Source organism: Bombus terrestris, unplaced genomic scaffold, assembly GCF_910591885.1.
Source record: "Bombus terrestris unplaced genomic scaffold, iyBomTerr1.2, whole genome shotgun sequence".
NCBI classification, from domain to species: domain Eukaryota; kingdom Metazoa; phylum Arthropoda; class Insecta; order Hymenoptera; family Apidae; genus Bombus; species Bombus terrestris.
The window spans coordinates 5300634-5323978 of NW_025963552.1; the positions used below are offsets into that span (position 1 = coordinate 5300634).

At 35.6% G+C, this 23345-nt stretch overlaps 2 long non-coding RNA genes and 1 other non-coding gene across 10 annotated transcripts; all 3 read right to left on the reverse strand.

Moving 5' to 3' along the window:
* Positions 1-1618: 1618 nt before the first annotated feature.
* Positions 1619-1737, reverse strand: LOC125387021. Its single transcript, XR_007227623.1, has one exon. It is a non-coding gene; the product is annotated as a 5S ribosomal RNA (ribosomal RNA).
* Positions 1738-8463: 6726 nt separating this feature from the next.
* Positions 8464-11624, reverse strand: LOC105666785. Of its 4 annotated transcripts, XR_007227584.1 has the most exons (5): positions 11276-11360; positions 11078-11203; positions 9409-9496; positions 9113-9254; positions 8464-8868 (listed from the first exon to the last, which is right to left on the reverse strand). It is a non-coding gene; the product is annotated as an uncharacterized LOC105666785 (long non-coding RNA). The 4 variants fall into 4 exon arrangements; XR_007227583.1 differs by lacking the exons at positions 11078-11203; positions 11276-11360 and adding an exon at positions 11368-11624 and having other exon boundaries at positions 8476-8868; XR_001099599.2 differs by lacking the exon at positions 11078-11203 and having other exon boundaries at positions 8476-8868; positions 11276-11624.
* Positions 11625-14283: 2659 nt separating this feature from the next.
* LOC125386984 lies at positions 14284-17705 on the reverse strand. 5 transcript variants are annotated; one of them, XR_007227580.1, is made up of 3 exons: positions 16633-17695; positions 16443-16466; positions 14284-16359 (listed from the first exon to the last, which is right to left on the reverse strand). It is a non-coding gene; the product is annotated as an uncharacterized LOC125386984 (long non-coding RNA). The 5 variants fall into 5 exon arrangements; XR_007227578.1 differs by having other exon boundaries at positions 14284-15673; positions 15750-16466; positions 16633-17693; XR_007227581.1 differs by having other exon boundaries at positions 14284-15996; positions 16091-16466; positions 16633-17692.
* Positions 17706-23345: the final 5640 nt, after the last annotated feature.

Genomic DNA, 23345 nt, shown 5'->3' on the forward strand with positions numbered 1-23345 from the left:
AGACGAAGATAAAATTCGGGATCTTGTTGAAAAATCACGAAGTTTGACAGTTCAAGAGATGTCAAATGTTCTGAAAATACCTAAGACAACGATTCATAGGCGTTTAAATGACCGGGTTTAGTGAATAGAAACAACGTTATCTTCCATCACGACAACGCTAGACCGCATGTCGTAGCGAAAAGCGTTACAAAAAAATTGTCTGAATTTAATTGGGAAATTTTACCACATCCCCCATATTCCCCAGACATTGCCCCATTTGATTATCACCTGTTCAGAGCATTAAAACACTTTTAGTAGATAAAAAATTTGAAAATATAGAAATTCTCAAAAATAGCTTAGAAAATTGTTTTAAAGAAAAACAAGAGAACTTTTATCGAGACGGAATAATGGCCCTACCAGAAAAATGGGAAGAAGTTGTACAACGAGAGGGGGATTACATTTTTTCATGAAACTGAAAGGTATGTAAACAATCTTAACATATATAACCGCTCGAAAGACTGCACGAACTTATGGGATGACCTAATACAATGTATACTTTCCCGCAGGAGCAAGGAATCTGGTAAGTCCCTGGGGTGATCCTATCCGAGTGGTTTGAAAAGGTTCTGGTATTATGTTCTGCAGTAAGGCATTCCTAGCCTATTCAGTTCCTTTTATGGCTTCGTTTTGTCCAAAATTTTGATAGTTCTGTATGTTAGCGAGTGGATGACAGATTGTTTCTGGGATGTGTGATGGTATCTGTTGGTGCAGGTCGGTTTTCTATAGACTTCGTGTCGTAGTATGTTGTTGGGTTTCTTGCAAACGAGGACAACGAAGAAAGTTAGCTTTCGGCTTTGTTCGACTTCTATAGTGAATTTGATATTTGCATGTTGTGCGTTCAGTTAGTTATTTAGTTAGTTTAGGAATAGGTATAGTTCGTCTCGTCCATGTGGCCAGATAACAAAACAATCATCTGCGTATTTGTACTATATTGTTGGCCTCTTACAGGTCTCTCTGAGGGTCTGCGTTTCAAAATATTCCATCCAGATATTGTCTACGATGGGCGATACAGATGGGCCTATAGCTGTTCCTGATGTTTGTTCGTAAAATTTATCGTTTAACTAGAAATGTGGACCGGTGAGGCAGTGTCCACTAGGTCGGATGAAAAGTATGGGAGGTATTTCACGATGTCGAAGGTATCGAGAATAAGCGCTCTTGAGAATAGTGACACAATGACATCGAAGCTCGCAAGAATATTTTGGATGTGAGAAATTATGGCACTGACGATGGATCTAAGAGGAATATAATTCTAATGTATTTTTGGAAGAAAGTACATTCTTGCATCTAAAGGATTTCTGCAGAGAGCAATTCTTAATCGGATTTTGTGCGCGCACAGGCAAACCTATACGCTGTCCATCGTGCGTTTTTCTAAGTAAGGGCTAATATTCACTAATACTTGAAAAATAGAGAAGTCCAAAAATTATTTAAATGGTCAGTTATATTTTGCGGTAATGATTTTGTTTAACGATTTCGCATATTGTTTATACAAAACATCAAATTAAAAGTATAAAAAGATATAGTCAAAATTAAAAACATTAAATCTGATTGTTCGATTGGCTAAGTGTTGAAAAAAGTAAAAAAGAGCCAACGCCACACGGAGTTCCCAAGCGGTCACCCATCTAAGTACTAACCGCGCCCAGCGCTGTTTGACTTTCGTGATCGGACGAGAACGAGTATTTTCAACGCGGTATGAACGTTGGCTGAGGTAATCAGCTTTGTTATTTCATGTTATCGAATAGACTAAATATTTAAGAAAACATACATGTATATATGAGGATAAATGGTATTTTCAGACGTGCATACAGATATATAAAATTTTTCCTGGCTTCGTTTCCCAAACAATGGATTGTGAAGTTCTGTCAAGTAGGTACGCGTATACTTAAAAAGTAGTGAGTCAAGTGGAACTTCATAACTGATTTTCTGGAAAACCAAGTCTTGTGTCAAAAATTGTCACTTCATCCTCGACTTATTTTTGTATAGGAAATCAGGCCTTTTTGACTTGCGTAATACTATATAACGTGATACTATATAACGTAGTACTATATAACGTAATGCTGCTCGCTGCACAGGATTATGGAAATAAAGGACAACGTGGTACAATTTGCAAAGCATTGGCCGATATAGTCTCTTATATTCCGGAATCTATAAAAACTGTGACCGAAAGGACGATATTTTTAAATGGAATGCAACGCCTTGATAATTTTGAAACATCGCGGTACTCTAATTGATATTGAAATTCAAAGAAAAATGATCCCTATGTACTTTATTTACAAAACAATCTCGATTCTCAAACTTTCCGCCAGGCAATGTGTACTTCAGCAAAAAATCCTCAAAGCGATGTTGAATAATACATAAGTCCAATTATCGCCATCGAAGATTTTCGCTATTTCATTCCCAGGCTCTTGACTTCATACCCAAACACTCGTTAAACTTCCAAACTTTCATCCATAAAGAGTTAATGAACGTGAACTCTAACCAATTCCTGCTGTGACCTTTGATGCGCTACACTTCTCATCGGGCGCGCAGCTATTTACTACGGTACAAGAAACCATGAACAAAGTCGCACGCGTCATTATGGCGCGCCAGAAGCTATTCGTTGCCCGGTGTTTCGCATGGTTTTCACTTTTCGGGGATAATGGCAGTACCGAACGCCCCTGAAGAACACCAGATACCGAATCAGGAGGCTGATAAATGTCAGATAAATTTAAGCGACACGAACATGAAGAGCGGCAGAAATCATCGACTGGTACTAAACGAGTTTCTGATGACGCCTTTCGAGGTGCTTTACTAGTGATCGCGGGTTGGAAATTGACGGGATAGAGGATCTGGTTGGACGAGGAAGTCGTACGACGCAACGTATCGGCAGCTTGACTAGTCCCCTTTCCGATACGCGACGACGGCAATTTATCAGGCCGGTGTAAACATTCGCTGGCGATAGCAGCCATCCCAGACGCGTCGCCGTCGGAAATAAGATATTTTTCAATGCGGTCGAACGCCTTACTGCGGAACCCGAGCAACTTCTGAGCAACTTGTTGAAGTGGTCACCACTTCTAGGAAAACTCCACATCTGGTCTTTTTAGCTTTCTCAAGCGCTGAAGCCATCGACAGCATATTGACAAAAGAATAGCAGGGAGGCAGACCATAAACAGTAGACAGGCGACGTTGGCTTCGGGGTTTTCAGTCATAAAGTAACACTGCTAGCGTGCGGATCTGGACCAGCTCAAATTGTATTCCTGTATTTCATTATTAAGTCAAATATATACTTTGTATCTTACACTTTATCCACGCGTTTTTCTCTCTTTATATAGTGATTAACCTCAACACAACTGATGCATCGCTCGAATGGAAAAATGCCGTCCAAATCGAGGAAACCCATCTACCGTCGAAATTGGTAAACCATCTGTGTTTAAGCAACCAAGAAGATTACAACACGCAACCGAATAGCATAATTGTCCGATACGTCAGAACGTTGGCTCGTGGCCAACCAAGATCCAAAATAACAGCTTAAGTTTTCAAGTTAAAAGTCGAACAAATTGGGTAACAAATGTAGTATCGTGGACAAAAGGCCTAAGATATCGGTCGAACCATAAACAATGTGGCGAGAGCCGAGACGCCGTTGGTTCCATCAATGTGGCGTCGGTCTTTCAAGTGGATAGTTTCGTAGAAAAGGCCTACGTGACCCTGGCCTTCGCGGAACACATGCACGGTGGGGCTAAGAAAAAAACAAAGGGATGCTAGCCCATAGGGCATTAGTTATTTGGGAAATCGTACAGTGTGAGTTGAGAAGCTGGAGAGCGTGAGTGGAGGAGCCGGAAAGTGTGAATCAGGAAGTTGAGAGCCGAGTATAATAATAGGACGTACGACAGTATTGTAATCAGTTCGTTGTATTGAATATCACTTGTTAAACCAAAACATCATTACTTGTCCTTCCTCTAAAGACTTATTCAAGTTACTACACAAATAGAAATCACCCAGTTATGATGAGCTTTCATTTTGTCCGGGACTTTTGATGTCGTGTTCGAGAATACGAGATTCGGCATAATCAAACTTTGTGTGAACTTGTAACGTCCAATGCTATGTTTGTAACGATGACGCAACACTCGTTTGCTTTGCTTCCTAATTACGGAATATTTGGAAGAGTTCCAATTGAAATTCGTGTGACATGGTTCCTTTTATTTCTCCTGCTTTAGGGGGGCTATCTAACAAAAGGCTATCGGAGGATCGATATTGCTTGGACAAACTTATATTTCATCCGTTTATTGCGTATACGCCTCTGCGTCTGTGTGTTTGAAGACGAATTCCTGCAAATAACGTTGTTAGTTCAATCATGTTGCAGGAGACGCATTAGTCAATAGGTTCCAAATCCTCGTTGGATATGTCGTTACGCTGCGAATTATAGTCGAAACCATGCCCCTTAAAAACATCAGGTTCTTCCTTGAAAACGTTCCTTCGCACCCTTTCGACAATTACGTGCTTGTCACGATGTTGGTTTCTCGCGAGCATTTTGTACCTGTAATTTGCGCCAACGTTTCATTGACATAGCGGCCTGCTTGTTCAGGCCAGTTCCAGGTCAGTTTCAGGCTAGCTTCAAGCCAGTTTCAAGCCCCACTCTCTCCATTTACACCATATAATCTCCATGAGTTACATTTCGATTGCCTGATCAAACTCATGACTCAACTCGGAAGATCGCACCGGATGCTGCACTCGGAAGATTTAACCGAAAGTAATTTAATTTGATTGCCCGTTTGAATTAGAAACCAGAAGAGAAGGCTGGAAAATCGAGTCGATGTTATACTCGCTGTCTTTGCGCACAAATTGTTTGAACGTTTCAAAATTTCTATTACTCCGCGGTGATTCCTGTGCAAGTATGCGGATGTCTCTGCAATGACAGTTGCTTTCTCTAAATATATCGAACGACCTGCTTATTCTGTTATACCTCCGGTATTCTGCTAGGGTTGTTTAACTGAAACGTTTCGTGCAAATTTTTGTCTGCTGTTCCTTCGATCGTTGAGTGATTATTCTCCCGATTTTTCCTATGTATAATAATATTAAGGCACCGTATCTAGTTAACAACAGTATAAATTTTATTTCCATAACTTGCAATATTTGACAAATAATATGTCTTAAATGAAACAAGGTCTGATTTTAATGTTATTTTATTATTCGGACACAGAGGTGCAGCAGCATTCGCGATACTTCATACTCCGAAATTCGGAGGCTATGTTCGTTACCCCGTGCTGAAGAGGGTTTCAATTCTAGGAAAATTCTACATTTTTTCTAGTGCTTAGTTTTACGGCGGCTTCTTTGGTCTTTATTATTGTACCGCGGAAAGATCGTCTACATACAGACAATGTCGACGATAAAGCGCAAATGACGACAAGCCGAAAGAGTCGGAAAACTTCAATAGACCTAACGGCCATCAATATATTTCGGTATCGCAGTGGTTGAGAGTCAATAGTCAAGAGTCGTTAATCAAGAGTTGTCAACTACTGTGTCACGACCGGCATCCTTCAAATCCGATGGACTGATGATGAAGATAAAGACGTGGCGGCCTTGGCGACGATGTATATCGCCGAAATGCCTAATGAGTCATCGATATCCCGACGGTCCTTCCACCGAATGTTCTAGAAGCGTGGCAACGATCACGTACGCCTACAGGGTAGTGGGGATATTGAGGGGTGACAAACAAAAAAGAAACAGTGTATGTTTTCTTTTCACCTGAGATTTCCTTTTTTTATTTTACGTGACAACTGCATTAAATTCAAGTTAAATAATCATTGTCTTCTGTTTAATCCATTGTAATAAATCCATCTATCAATATATTATCATATAAAATAGAAACCATTGGAAATTCTAATTTTCAACATTTCTGAATAAAGAATTTCTATGATACATTCATCCATACGTCTGCTTTCTCTATTTCGAGATATATATAAAATCTTAACACTCTGTATGTAAATATGTACCATATGTTTACCATATATACCAAACGTTGCATCAGTTGCGTTTCGATATTCGCGAAATTCACATATTTACGATATTACATACATATCTATATCTATTATATACATATCTACACAATCTATTCAATATTGTCGAGAAACGCCAAGTTGGTATGACCGCTAGTTCCTAGAAGTTAAGTTGGTACGACTTCTAACGACGCTATTTTGTCTTAGAAGTCGACCACGCGTTAATTGCTTAAGCGTATCCGGCGTGTTCAGACGGTTTGTATGAGGAGGTGAAATAAAAAGTGCAATATTCAATCCGTGTGGATCAATTGAATATCAACCCCGACCTATATTTAATAACAAATATATACATTAATTTGTAATTTTTCATAATGCTAATGGAAAATTGTATAGACAAATTGCTGCTATGCTCAATTTAAGTAAGAGCACGGTAAGAGATATAATTAGAAGGTTTAAACAAGAAGATCGTGTAGAATCTGTACTACAAAAGGACAACCAAAGAAGTTGGATATCCGTAACGAAAGGAAAATAATAACAAAAGTAAAAGTAAATCCTTCATTACCAGGCATGTAAATATGAAACCGGAAATTTTGTATAGAAAATACACGTTTATTGTATGAAAATGACTAAAAAAATTTTATTCGAAGTATTGCCCATCGCTAGGTATACATTTTTCCCACCTGTCTGGTAATTGGTGGATGCCACGCCAAAAAAACTGTCGCTCTTTTGAGGCAAACCAGTCATCGAGCCATTTTCGTACATCTTCGTAAGAAGTGAAGTGCTGGTCAGAAAGTGCGTGTCCCATCGATGCAAATAAATAGTAATCGGACGGAGCCAAGTCTGGTGAGTAAGCCGCGTGCGAAAGTATTTCTCAACTGAACGCTTCGATCGATTCCTTGACCAGTTTTGGTGTATGTGATGGTGCATTATCATGAAGCAAAATTACTTTGTGTTGCCTTTTTTGATATTCTGGTCGTTTTTCACGCAAAGCTTGATTCAAATCGATCATTTGTTGTTGGTAGCGCTCAGTATTAACGGTTTCGCCAGGTTTTAACAGCTCGTAATAGATCACGTTCCACGTTCCACGCTCTTCGTTCCTCACGTCAAACTTGCCACTCCTGAATTTTTTAAACCACTCAAAGCACTGTGATTTACGAAGAGCATGCTCACCGTAAGCTTCGACAAGCATTCGATGCGATTCTGCAGCAGTTTTCTTCAAATGGTAACAGAAAATCAATGCTGTCCGCAAATCGTAGTTTCCAGGCACAAAATTCGACATGTTCAACGCTATTACAAACTATGCTGTTGTATGAAACTTGTATTGTTCTGAGTCGAAAATGCTTGTGAGATGTCAACAAAGACTTTTGGCATCAATGATGCAGTTTAGTGATAACTACATTATCAGCTAGGACCATCTATAGGCAAATTCCGGTTTCATACTTACAGGCCTGATAAGTGGTCCGAAACTAGCTGAAGAACTTTTGATAAAGACTAAAAAGAAGGTGTACTCTCAAACCATGCGCAGAACATTGAAAAAAGGCTATTACAGTGAAAGAGTTGCTCGGAGACAGCCATTTGTAAACGAAGCGAATAGAAAGAAAAAAGTAAACTATGCACGAGAATTTGTTTTAAAAGAAGATACATGGCGAAATGACGTAATTTTTAGTGATGAAAGTACATTTAACATTTTTAGTTCAGATGGGCGGCGAATAATATGGCGGAAGAAGAATAAAGAATTTTAATTGAAAATTACGAAACCCATTGTAAAATATGGTAATGGAAACGTGCTTGCGTGGGGATGTATTTCAATGTTTGGAACGGGCGAATTAGATTTTGTTGATAACATTATGGACGAATATAGATATTTAAATATTAAAAAAAAATTTACTCAAAAGTGCTTTGAAAATAGGGATTGTTGATATATTTAAGTACTATCAAGATAACGATCTTAAACATAAGGTCCGCATATGGAAATATTTGTTGCATAACTATCCAAAATTATTACACCCTGCATCTCAGTCACCAAATCTGAACCCGATTCGAAACCTATGGGAAGAACTAGAAAGGTGAATTAGAAAAATTCCAATAATGTCAAAAGAAGTGCTGAAACAGCGATTAAAGGAAGAATGGAATAGTATTAATACTGGATACCTGAACAAATAATTTGTAATATGCCACAACGTTTGAAGGAAGTTATTGATCAAGAAGGTTACTCTATACATCACTTGTAAAATGTAATAAATAATAAATAATAAAGAAAAGAATTACTTATATTTTAAAGTCCGAATATTAGAGTAATGTTTCATTTAATACGTATTATTTAACAAGCTCTGGATGTTATGTAAATAATATTTATACTCTTGTTAACTAAACAGAGTACCTAAATATTGTATAATATTATAATAAGTAACTAACTATACCATTTACGTTTTTTCCTGTTATGAACAAAATTATAGCGCAATAAAATAAAAATTTTGTTATATCCAAATATTAAAGTTACTCACTATATGTGTACGAAGGTGGTGTGAAATTATTAAAATTTACTTTTTACACAATGTCATTTTTGACACCAAGAAAAGAGAACGTCTATACCAATAAACTACGTCACGTTCACTTGCTGTTGTTGGCAGTGATAGTGATGGTATTGATGTCATTTGTCTTCGTTTTGACCTTCTTCTTCTCTCATCATCTGCTTTTTTAATCACGAGCTGCCTTTTTTGTACATTTTCTTTTTCTTCATTATTTTCTAATAAATATTTTGATGGTTCGGGCACGGCATTGATCTTCAACCTTTTCCTTCTATTCGTATTTTTTGTGGAATTTGGTTTGAACATTGCAGGCAAGAAATGATCGGCACAGACACCTATAACATATTTCCTAAAGTAGAGTAGAGCTAAAGTAGAGCTAAATATTTTAGATTGAGATTGCCTGTTAAAAGAGTAGTATATATATAGAGTAATAGAATGTAATATAGATAAAAAGATAAGTAGAGTACAAAAGAAAAGGATTGAATGACAGTCGAGGCTCGAAACTGAGAAAAAATTTAGAAGTCGGTTCCTGCGCTCGCGAAAACATTGAAAATGCCAATAGTATACATGTACACTTACTATTGCAATTAAATATTGCGAGTGATCTATGAACTGAGTAATACTGGCGTTAAATCTGTCATTTAAAGACGCGTTCGGCTTCTTATCTTTGTAACATAAATAACTTCCGTCATTAGTCGACTAGTTCGAACGGACTCCGACACTGCAATACGAGCGTTAAATTACTTCCTCTTTTTAAACTGGTTTGTCTAAATATGAATTCTGTAAGGTGTATTGTTGTATCTCAACTTTGTTGTTTACTTTATTCCTTATTCTTACTAGTAGAAAATGTTTAATACGTTAGAAATGAAAAGTACCCAACGAAATAGAGAAAGGACCACGATGTTTGTAAGAATGTCAACAAGTTCATCGCAATTTACAATAAATGTGGCATTTGAATGGAATCTGAAACAAAAAGGAAGTTACATTGTAATTACATGTCAGATAAGCGTAAACCCACTAGTTACCCAATTACTTGACACGATGGATCAGATCCGCAGACTAAAAAGACAATACCCTTTAGATTGAAGCATTAGATTCAATTAGAATCAAACATACTATAAACTCTTATAATCCAAGTCACAGTACCACGCCAAAATAATTTACTTATTAAGTCATCCCATAAGTTCGTGCCGTTTTTCGAGCGGTTATATATGTTAAGATCGTTTACATACCTTTCAGTTTCATGAAAAAATGTAATCCCCCTCTCGTTGTACAACCTCTTCCCATTTTTCATTATTCCGTCTCGATAAAAGTTCTCTTGTTTTTCTTTAAAATATGAAATGTACACACAAAGGTCAGCACGAACTTATGGGATGATCTAATATAATTCTCAATGACAATTGATTGTAAATGGTCTAACAAATAAAAAAACAGATAAGCGTAATGCAAGATATCAGTTATTAAACCAAAGAATTGAACTATATGCGGGAAACAGAACCGCGTTCGCTTGTCTTCTTCGGAATTTCGGGGCACACAGGGACGTAATATCGTCGAACAAAAACTTGAGAGGCTCGCTTTCTCAGCGATCGTCCTCTCTGATGTCTTTCGCTTACAAAGAAACCTATAGTAGTTTGCCGATATTAACAAATTATATCGTGTTTCGTATTATTTTAACCACACGAACATGTTGATGGAAATTTCCTAAAAAAATGGGTCAATAATATAAAAGTTTTGTTGCTCCGTCGATATTCGTTTTCGGATCGAGTAACACTGCCTGCCACTATCCCTGTAGTCAGCAGTAGATGTTCAATAAAGAAAATCTATGTAATTGCTTTACTGCAAATTCTAAGATATCATCAAAGTGCTGAAATATCACTACTGGGAGTATATTTTAATTGAAAAAACAGCTAAACTTCGTCTGTAGGCACAATTCTTTCTGAATTATTATTGCATTTTTTGATAATACAGGAAACATTCGAAAACTGCACAAAAATCGGGACCCAAGAGTTGTAATAGCAGAGATGTAGATAGAGGCAATTAATAAAATCTTACTTAAGCAGCAGAACCTTTGTAATAAGAATCAAGGACACATACTCTGAAGTTAAAGACATCAAGGCAGGGGTACGCAAAGAAGCGTCCTAGGCTCGATACTTTACATTATATATACACATTATACACGACTAACATACCACCAACTACCAATAGCAAACTACTGACATTTACATATTACTATAAAAACATATCACAAAAGTAGAAAAGTGGCTACAAGAAAAACAAATAAAAGCAAAGCCCAATAAATGCAACCATATCACGCTGCGAAAACAGATACCACCAAACATCCTTCTGAACGGCACGCACATAACACAAACAAAACAGGTCAAATATCTAGGACTTCACTTAGATACACAACTCACATGGAAACAGCATACCAAATCAATAATAGACAAAATACAGACAACAAGGAGACAATTGGCAAAATCCAAATTATACAAAGAAAATAAATTAAAAATATACAAAACGATCGTAAAACCAATCTGGACTTACGGAATACCACTATGGGGGACGGCAGCAATGAGTCGTATAAACAAAATAGAGACAATGCAAACTAAAATTCTTAGAATGATAGTAAACATCCCATGGTACGTTAGAAACGAGGACATACGGAGGAACCTGAGAATACCAACGGTCAAGCAAGTAATTAGCAGTTATGCGGAAAGATACAAAGAAAGAATAGCAACACACTCAAACCGGCTAGCTGCGGAGACGATCAACGCCTCAAACATGGAAAGAAGACTAAAAAGGAAACACTCAGCAGACCTCACAAAGGATATAACCTAGCAAACGCGAGGATGGCACTCCGCTGGGGGTAGCCACCGACATGATAATATTACTGTTAAAAAATTCTACCAAATGTCCAAATTGTACAAATTGTGAATAAAAAGAAATAAATAAAAAAAATATTGATCACACTCTCTCATAGTTCACTTTCCACGGTTCCGGCTTTCACATGACTCGTACTACGTGAATCAGCTCAAGTTCCAACAGATATCTATGTAAAAATCCGTAGCATAATAATGATAATCTTCAGGATAATAAAATCATTTTTAAATATTAGTCTTATAATTGAAATATTTTGCACAGTTGTACGCAGGATCCGCTTATAACTTTGAAGCGTAGCTAATGAACGTAGTATGGTAGTAGAATTCACATGGCACGTGGTTGTGTCTAACAAGTATTAACTACTTGCAAGTGCTAAATGAAGAATAGAATTTGATTATTAGAAGGTTGGCTTGTGAAGTTTGTGAAATATTTTATAACTGAATATTTATAAATTGAATACTTTGTGCGAGTTATTTTAATCGGAAAACTTTGTTCTCTCTCTACAATGGATCCTACAATAACCAAATAAATTATTGTACGTGTAAAAGTAAGTCATAAAAACAAATACAGTTTTCTTATACTGTCTTGCTTACTTTCATTATTTTTGGCCTTTATTATATTAGATTTATAGTCACTTTTCTTAATGATTTTTTTTTGGTTAGATACTTGTTAACATTTATATTCATGTAAGAGTTTCATATGTCAGTTCTATCGTCCTTTCCATAAATTTATTTTTTTCTGCAAAGGAGTGTTTTTGTCGTCGAGTGATTATTTGTATCCAAAAACAAATTGTGTCATCGATAATGGTTAATAACAACCGATAAAATCTTTTGTAACAAATATTCATATATCCAGAATGCTTAAAAATTAATATTCTTTAATAACTCTAATATAGTCTTGTTTTCTCTTAATACTAGTTGCTTCTTGGATTTTTTGTTCTAGTTATCTGATTGACCCGAATTTTGTAAGAAATATTTTCAAAAATATGTGCAATTTATGATAAATGCATATTATCATATTCAAAACTTATTGCAGTATAAATCTTTATAAATTCTTTTCTATACTGATATGGTAAGTCTGTCTTTTTCCTTTTGTTACAAAATATCCTATTTCAATAAGAAAATAAATATCATTTATTGCATTAATGATGAACGTGATGAAAATACATGGTATGTTTGTACATTTAACTATAGAAGTAACAATACATCTATAGAACTTCTACAAATCAACCTCTACAAATATTATCCAATTTTACAGGCATAATTTGGATATCTGTATCTTACTGTAGTTATAAAAATACTTTGAAATATCAAGTGCATTACACACACACACACACACACACACACACACACACACACACACACACACACACACACACACACACACACACACACACACACACACACACACACACCTTTATCTTTATATATATCTATATCTTTAAAGTTTCAATAGCGAGCATTCGAATACTTTCGTGAGCCATTGTACATAACAGATACGTATTTTATTATACGTATTTACATATTTTACATATTTTATTATATAAAATCATATAAAAATTCGGTGTATAATAATCGTTATTTTCGGTATTAAAATCGTTATCAAACATCTATTTAATTAATCTTTAAATTGAAGTATAACCATGGAAAATTAAAAAAAGAATCATATTTAGATTTTACAAGCATGGCACAAGGTAACTGCGTAATGATTGTGTACATGTTCCGCTTCTAATCCTGAAGCGTAGCCAATCAGCAAGTAACACTACTCCTTTGTCGTCACTGTTATCCTAGAAATCGATGCTGTTCAATCGTCATTCATTTTCGAGTCAAGACAGAGTGTACATCGTATAAAAATTTATTTGTTTAGAAACTTGATCTGCAAAGTTTCTGTAAAAAGAGATTTAGCGAAGATGAATATTTTATACGTACAATTTTATAAAATGAAAAGATTCGTATACATATTAGTTTCGTATAAATAATTTTAACCTAAAAATTTGTTCTAGGATGGATGGGGTAGTACAGTAATTGGAAAGGAAATTATTATAAGTAAGTCGTAATATAGAATACAGTTTTCTTCTTTTATGTTTTTTGTATTTTCATCACATTTTTGATTTTTATATACATAATCGTCTTTCATTTAAAGAAGAATTTACTTTCTCAATGACTTTTCATACAAATTTGAATAATAACTGCTATTTTTGATCTGTTATTTTAATCTTTGTCCTTGTTTGTTTGGGCTACTGTATCGCTTATTTCCTTTTAATGTTTGCGCGCTGTACTAATTTTGTGCGAATAATTTAGAAATATATGAGGTCTTGCAAGTAAAACTGATTTGATGTAGAAAATTTTTAATTTTCATAAAATAATTCTGATCTGCCATGACTGGGTGGAAACGAAGAATCTAGGAAATGAATATAAAATAAACCGCTTCGCGAATGTACGTTGAGAGAATACATTACGTTTCATCTAATATTAGTTGTTTCTTGTACTTTTATTTCACTTATCTGATTGGCCAAAGCTTTTTAGGAATAAATTTTTATAAATTTCTTCTTTGTTAAAGTTACTTTTTCTTGTTTCATTCGTCCTTTATTATGGACTGTCACATTTCAATAAGAAAAATTCTATTTATTTAATATTATTTATGTTTATTTCTACATAAAATTATTTGTGGCATATATATTCTTAGGTTAAAAGTCAAATTTCTTGGTTACTACAAAACAAACACAACAATGTTTTTAAAGCGTTCTTAGATTAATTATAATTTTTTAATTTGTTTGAATTGCTATTCTTCTATGGTAAAATGATCTTGGCTTAATACTGCTGTGGAGGGTTGGTTGTGGATAGATAATGTAAAATAACGAGAGCGAGAGATTGCTGTCGCAACCCGTCAAATATATTTCGAATAAGTTAAACAAATAAAGAAAAGTACAAAAGACGTTCGTTCACTGTGTTCGCAACAATAGTGTATGTTCGCTTGCGGAAAACCCGACTCGCAGATATTGATCGCTAATTCGTATCACTTGGTATTATAATGTCTCGCCTGTGATCACATCTGTTTATTTATACTGGTCTGGGGGGGGGGGAGAAGTCGGAAAATTTGAATTTGTCTAAGATCGACGGTTGCCCATAAAGGTGACTTTGTTTCGTCTATCGATATGCTTCGAGCGTCAAGGCTGTATCCGTGTTCCGAGGCACAACAACAACATGAGACACTCTCGATCCGCCTCGTCCTATGACTCTTGTGCCGCTACACTGCTTTTGCTTTTTAATAAAATTTGTCAGTCCTCATAACTATCTTTCTTTGTCAGAAAAGGAAACGACCATCCTATTGCTGCTTTTTTAATGAATTTTGTTGTAAATTCTGAATACTGTATCCAATTTATTTTTCTTACACATATTATACATTTTGTTTCCATCTGTTTTGTATATTATACTGTTTTTTGCATTCCCTGATTGTTCTTGTCTCCCAGCTACTCTAACTTTGATTATTCTTTTATTTATTAATAGCAGTTTCATATGTAAGTAAGTAACTTTAATTATTTTTCTACATTCTTATCATATTTATATACTTCACTATAGATAGATTATTCTATTCTTTCTTTCTTTTCTCCAGAAAGTATCTCTGTTATTTCTTTTATTGTTGTTTAGTTTAAATTTATTATTATTTCTGTATCATTGGCTTCATAACTTTATTTGAGTTTATCATGTGTGTATAACTTTTTCCAATGTTTTCCTGTTTAATTATGTGTTCTCCCATGTTTGCCAGTTTTAACATATAATTTACTCCTCATTTTATTAGTTTCTGTTCCAAGCCTATTCTTCTTGCTTTTAATCATTAGCTTTTAATCTGGCATTACATGGTATTTCAGTATGTATAATATTCTTTTTAGGGAATGTGTTTGTGTTTTATCTATTTTTGTTGAGTAGTGGAAACGCGATACTTCTATGCCATATAGCTATATACTGTGTATGGTTCACTTTATCTTTATGCCAAATTACCATTCAGGCATTAATTTCTACGAGCACTATGAATGTTTTTGCTATAGTATTAGTTGGGCCATATATATTTTTTTCCTGTATGAAATACCAAAAATTGTCTTTGCTGAATCAATTCATATATTGATCCTTACTTGTGAAACAATGGATCGCTAAACTCAAAACTGTTATTTTTCATTTTCATGTTCATCTTCATATTCATGAAATAACATTAGAAGATACAAATAATGACCAGAATGAGCGATGCCCTGAAACAAAGTTTAACCTATTTATGTTCGAGATCATTTTGTGTCCTTCTACTTTACCTCTTATTTACAATCTTTTTATAACAACAGTTTTACCCTTTTTTCTTCTTTCAATTTTGTCTGACTCTTCTAGTACCTCACTTCTTTTTGTGAGTTTGCTTCTCTCTTCTGTTCAGTTTGCTCTGTTCTTCTGCTCATGTCCCTTTCTTTTCTCTTATCTTTTTCTATATTCTGATATTTCTCTACTATAATATAAAATCTCTCTTAATTAATCTTAAATTTTTCTTACCTTCTTTAATTCGTCTTCCATATTCCCCATTCCCTTCAACATTATATGTACTTTCTGTAGGATTTAAGGTTTAATTTAAGATTATGCCTTCATTTCTTTATTGAATTTACTGTATTTATTGTATTTACTGTATTTTCTTTGCTCGTACTTGTTGTTTATTTCTTGTTGTCTCCTATTGCCACTTTACACTTTGTAATTTATTTTAGTGACCTTTCTCCTGTGTTTCTTTCTTATTATTATGGTTACCGTTGCCTTCTTAAGCTTCTTTTATTTTGCTATGGTTTCCTAACATCTGCCTTACTTTTTCTTGACTTTTTACTAAATTCACTGTCAGAATTTGTATTTTCTTATTTTCCTTTTATTACACTCTATATTGTTTGCATAATACCAATGGTATGAATTTTGCAATTTGATCAACTGTGGAAATTCACAAGTAAACGTGAAAAGCAATTAAATAACTCCGGAAATCAATGTATCTGAAATTTTCTTTCAAACCTTACTTTTCATGCCATATTCAAGTGAAGCTGTGAAATAAATTTTAATTTTTATATCCTTATTTTGCATTATACATCAAGTTTATAATTCTTTGTATTATAATAATATAAGGAAATGACATTTTGATAAATGAACTAAGGAAAATGATTATTATTTTTGATATTTATATATGTATACATATATTTCAATACACACCTCAATTTAAACAAAAAAAAGAAAAAGAAGTAGAATTTGTCATAAAAGCTGAAAATTTTCACATTTATGCTCCTGGCATGAAAGCCACGATATTTCCTCTTCACTTTTTAATTATATTTCCAACTATTTCGATTTTTCTAAATGCCCTTTCACGCATTTTTGCACACACTATCTTTCCCTTGTTACAATGTTTCTGTTACAATTTAAAAAATTGAAGAAAAGTCTGTTAAAATTCATTTTTTAAGAAATTATTTCAAGAGTTCTCGTTGCCAGAAATTTAACGTGAATGGATTTTGTGATATTCAGGCAAACTGACTCCTGAGTAAGATAAAACTTTATAAATTCTTTCCCATGGTTCTTTGGTAAGTTCGTTTTTTTATTCGCTTTTAATTATGGAATGCACTATACCATTTAAAGAAGGTGATAAATTCCATTTTAATTATGGAATGCACTATACCATTTAAAGAAGATGATAAATTCCATTTATGCGTTATCTTGTCTATTCGTTATTTAAAATTACAAATGAAAAGAATATGTTTCATTTTTGCTTCGTTTTATACATATAATACCCCGTTTGGGGTTGATACTTGATTGATTCACACAGATTCAAGTTTTACTTTCTATATTTCACCACCTTGTGCAAAGCGTCTGAACACACTGGATACACTTAGTTAATTAACACGTGGTCGACTCCTAAGACAAAAGAGCGTCGTTAGAAGTCGTGCCAACTTAGCTTGTAGGAACTAGCGATCATACTAACTTAGCGTTTCTCAATACCTATATCAATGTGATCATAATTCATGAGATATTTTCTTATAGTTCTTACAACTGAAACCTTTGGATTTTAACTCGTAAACAAGTTCGCTTAATGTGCGATTTATAAACAGTTGCATAGAACTGCCCGGTCAATAAGGTTGTTTTCTTCCTGAAAGTACAAACTGGCACGGTCGAATTACGATTGAATTCTTAGCTAAGTACTAATGAACATTAGTGTTTATTGGACCATTCGCGGAGAGACGCGATCGCGAGAAAGCACGTCAACGAGAGTCGTAAGTCCCGTTACGATTAGGTAATCGACGCCACGAAATAATCGATCCCCTTATTTCTGTTACGATATCAAGGGTGGTCCAAATGGGTTTACACTGAATTAACAGGTATAAATTAATGTTTATTCCAAGAACTTTGTAAAGAAGATGTAAATTGATAAGGTATAATTGAGTTTCGATTGATAGCCAAAGTTACAGTGTGTGGTACGCGACGTAAGCTTAGATGATGACGGTTCAAAAAATGCATAAAGACTGTCTTTCTGTGAAGATGATTTGAAAAGATCTGATTTGTTAAGGATCAGTTTTCGTTGGGAGAGTGAAGGAAGGATTTCGCCGTTAATTGGCTAATTTTCTAGGTTGGTGATGAGGAAGAGTGCTAACCGTCCCCGAGAGAGAGTTGCTAGTGGGAAGCATTCTATGGAAGCATCATACGTGAGAAAACTAACTTTCCCGTAGTAAACAATAAACTTTTTGAACACGATTTTGAAAAAAGATATTTGTTTGGTCTAAAGGACCTTAGCCATGAAAGTGCCAAGAGTTATGACGAGTCCTTAAGACTATTTAGGGTACGCGGTAAGGATGTGTGGATATCAGACGTAACAATTAGTGCAAGTTTTTATGAAAATTAACATGTATCTGTTAGTTGAATTTCCTTGTGAGATGTTTCTAGGCGTGACATTTGAGATTCGCACACACTTTGCCCATACGCGCATTTGCAAGGTTTTTGAATAATTTCTATCGAATTCTTTTTCTTTGAAGATTCTCCACCGGTATAACATTTTGGACTGGCATTTGTATTTGATAAAATATTACCAATGCTACCGTATAACATGGCTAAGCGCACTGCAAAGATAACTTTTATATTATCATTGTCTGAATTGTATGTATTGGGAGAAAGGTTATCTATTTCCATTATTATCTTCTTCTTCCCTAGCCAATGTCTCATTTTTTTCATAAATACAAATTTAATAGGTCGGCGATAAGACGTTGACGAGGATTCAGGGTTTGACCACCAGCACTTAATTATATTCATCTAACATTAACTTAAGCAGCGCTAAAGCAATTACAAACAAAAGTTCTATTTCAGATGAACTTTGTGTAAAGCGACTTAGAATCCAACTTTAACTGGTTCAAAACATGCATGGATTATACTCTTCGCTATTCTTAGGACATTTACAAATTATTATGTCTCTCCTTCTCAAGTTAGAAATTCCACTTTTTGCGAAAACACTATTGTATCATAATTATTCAAAAACAGTTTATTTAACATTGTTTGGCATCCTTTAGCCTTGTGCCTATTCGTTTCTATACATGACTGGCATATTCTTTCTTTTAAACAGCAATGTCTTCGTATGGATTAATATCGTTATTCGTTTCGCTATCTCCATCTCCAATATATGTAGTATACTTGGCATGATGTTTCTTTCCTGATCTCATAAACATTTCTGTGATGACATCAATTTTCACTTTACCAACATCGATATGGTTTATAGTGCAATTATCTTTGTCACCTTCATACTAATCATTGTACTGTTCTGTGTCCAGTTTATTTTTCCATGCAACGTTGCAAGATTGAGAAAACTAGATTTTACAATTATATCAAGCATTTTCTTACTGTGTTTCCCGAGGAATGTAGCAAGACTAAACGAAGAATTCAATTCTCTCATTTTCCTGGCATTTTTTCTTCCGAAACAGTAACTTTCCTTTCGTCTTTCTCAGCAGCTCTCAAAATTGGACGATTATATATCCGTAAAACAGCAGAATATAAATTTTCCAGACAGCCATAGTCACTGAAATCCCTGAAAAATATCCATTAGCCCACAAAATAAATTTATTTTTCCCATTCCGCTCTCTAAAAGTTGCCAACACAATCCTGTGATTTATTTCACATGGCTTTTGGTATGGATTGACATTGCCAATTAGAGTGGAGATAAGTTGAAAAATTTCATTCAGTACTCACACTTAATTGCAATTTTAGAACCTAAGCCGCGGTTTCTGGTTCTACAATACTGAATTTTTCGTTTGCAGTTCTTGCAAATAACAGTAGTCGCTATCATCGAAAGTGCAGCAACAAAGTTCAAAGTATATTAACTAAGATCACTTGCGATCACGTCATTGTTATCTGTATTTCGCAATTTTTTAGTTGATACGCTTGTTATTCGGTTCAGCAACGTGTATCATTCGAGTTGCAATTGATGTACACGTAAAACGTCATATTAGACCTGATGCAATTTTCCTGAACTGCTGCCATCTGCAGCTATATGTGCACTGCAGCTAGTTCTCATCACGAATGCTATCGCTATAAGGTTCACTTCATATCAAGCATTCTGTGCGAAGCAACAATAATGTGTAATGTTGCCAATATTGAATCGCTTCTTTAACAGCAAGGCATTCCAGATAGATTGCTTTCTTCTTTGATTCTGTCTGGTTTCAGTTTTCCTGAGAAGTACGCAACCGGGTGTAACATACCGTTATCTTAAAACGACTCCTAAACCATCAATACTTGCATCTGTATAAATGAATATTTCTTTGTTTTGCTCATATATCGCTAGAATCGGATTTGAACAGAGATATTCCTTGATCATCTGAAATTATTTCTCACATCCTTCATTGCAAATGAATTCCACGTTTTTCCTTAATAAGTTATGAAGTCGTTCCAGGAGTTTTCAGGCATCTTCTATAAATTTATAATAAAAATTAACTTTCTCCAGTAATTGTCTTACATTCTTTTTTGTTCTTTGGGCGTTTCAATTCGCCCAAGTCAAAAAATGTTCTTTCTGCTTTTAGCCCTTTCTTTCTCTTTTCCAATTTGCTTTTTTCCTTTCTTCGTATTTTTATATCCTTTTTCTGTTTTACTCTTTCTCTAGCTATCCGCACGATATGCTAACCGTGTCCACACATAGTTTGTTTCTGCAATGTTTGATATAAAGAGAACGTCTCGCGTAAGCGCACGAGAAGCGTTGAGTCGAAATCCCCTACCCGAGGTCATGCTAATAGACGAAGACGAACGAGGGATAGTCGTACGTTTGAGAGAAGCGCAGTTGCAAGAGGATGACCTGCGACAGATCCGAGACAACATAAAGCAGTACGAGGCCGACGGGTACATCTTAAGAAACGAACTTTTGTATCGAGAAGTAGAAGACGCACCGCTATTGGTCGTGCCGAAGTCGATGCAAACCCAAGTGGTCCGACGAGCTCACGAACGTGGCCATTTCGGCGTTACCAAAACAGAGGCGTTGGTAAAAAGGGACTACTGGTTCCGGGGAATGCGCGAGAAAGTGGAAAGGGTGGTGCGGAGCTGCATCGACTGTATCCTTGCGGAGAGAAAGCAAGGGAAGAAGGAAGGGTTGCTAAATACCATCGACAAGGGAGAATTGCCGTTCGACACGTATCACGTCGATCATATTGGACCGTTACCCACTACAAAGAAAAGCTACCGGCATATCTTCGTAGTGGTCGATGCTTTCACCAAGTTCGTCTGGTTGTACCCTACCAAATCAACGGGTTCTGCAGAGGTTATCAGCCGCTTGGAAAAACAGTCTGTTTGTTTCGGGAATCCGCGAAGGATCATCTCTGACCGTGGGACGGCGTTCACAGCTGGTGCTTTCGAGGACTATTGTAATGAGGAAGGCATAGAGCACGTGCGAACTACAACTGGAATTCCGCGGGCCAATGGTCAGGTGGAAAGAGTAAATCGGATACTTATCCCGTTGTTGACGAGAACACACGCCCAGCGAAGTGCACTGACACCGATTCTCTAAACTGATAGACTCGAACTGACTTGAAGTGATTCAACGAGTAGTCAGATGGAAAAAAACGCGGTGTCACCGTTCGACGCTCTCTTAGAATAGGCCGCGGGACGACCATGCAGTTCCAAAAACTCGTCGTTCTGTCGATCACCCAATGCAATTCATGTCCTGATAACTTCAGCAGTTAGTGCTTGAGAAAGACGCCTTATCAGTGCATCGATTGACAAAACAGTTAAAAGACGATTTATGAGAGATCCAACCATTCTGTTGATAGTGTGCATGAATATGTAGGCTCCAAGTTAGACGACAACTATACGAACTATAATAAGCTAAGTTTATGAATGGAAGCTAAACGCTACGATTAAATTTTATAGATAACTCACGCTTGATGGACATAATCGGAATAAGTTGCGCGACGACGTAAGAGATGATATAATTAATCTAATGAGCAGTGCTAGTTAGTTAAACCATCAGTCCTCATTTGTGCAAATTTCATGTACCCATCTATGCCATATAATACATTAATCCATTTTTTTCTTAGATTTTGGTGATATAATGAGTTCGTCACAAAATATGCGAGTCGGAGCGAAGAATTTTGCATTTTTCATTTGTCCATTACTACATTTTCTTTATCTGTGCTAAGTGCGCTTTTGGTTTTGAATGATTTTTTTCGTTCGGTCTTTTTTCCAGTCTGAGTAATTTCCTGTTCGACCTTGCTTTTTGTTCCGAGATGATTGTTACGGCGTTCCCTCTTTTCTTTGCTTTCCTCTTTACTCTTTCTTTTGCTTTCCGATAGATTTGATTATTTTGGGGGAGAATATAAATGCCGAAGGCTTTGCATCCTTAGACGTCACTGATAGCGTTCCTACGTCCTTAGATGTGGATAGTAGCGTTTCTACGTCTTTTGATAACAGGACTTGCTGCACAATGTTGGTCGCCTATTGGTTTATTAGATCCTCTTGTTCTAGCTTTAATATTTGGTGGTCTCTACTTGTAGTTCTCAAAGGAGCACACAAGTAATCAGGAAACACATTAAAAGGAAATATTGCAGTTTCCTGGGACCCTCGAATAACAGTTTCAGTAATAACTGCTTCAAAAAAATGTTGCTTTATATAATTCCGTAACTTCGTAATCTGTTACGGAGCGTTTAAAATATTTAGTGGAGGTGGTTGCAAATCATGGGCGTAGTATGGTGGATGACGTAAAGTAATAATATTATTTTATGAGCGAGATTAATTAATTCCACGATTTTAGTGTTTTGACGATACGAGACCATCAAGCAAAGAAAGCACTGGTTCCTCAAGCATGTGACTTGAGAATTTTATGAATCTCCTAAACCAAAGGATAAAAATTATAATATATTTTCAATGATTTGTTAGGCCGTTGCATAATCCTGCTTTCGTCAGCGTTGTGAATATTACCAGGTTAAGTCTTGTAATTTTCATAAAAGGAATGTAATGAATAGAAGAGCTGCCCTGCAACAACGCGATGAAGCCAATTGCACGACTAACGAATGTCTTCTGAGATGTTTTTAATGATAATGTTATATGCTTCTGAAGGGAAGTTACCCAAAATATTATTTTTCTTTGCTATTTGAGAAACTAATTGTTGTAGACCCGTTAAAGTAACGCCACATAATGTTTCTGAGATTAATATATAGTTTACTAACTCTTTTTCTTGGGTTTCCGATAAAACTGCCCTGTAATCATTGAATTTTTTTCGAGCAGCATCTGAAGTAGATGAAGTTTTTTTCACTATATATTTCAAAGTTGACAGTTTTGGAAGAATTTCAAAATTCACTGTATGTGATTGATCGCCGGTCGTTTTACCCGAGCGAGATGTGGCCCTGTGATCGACCTTTCTCCCCTCGTTTGTCCAGTCGCTAGATGACCGTCGAGTCGAACTTGCTACGCCACTC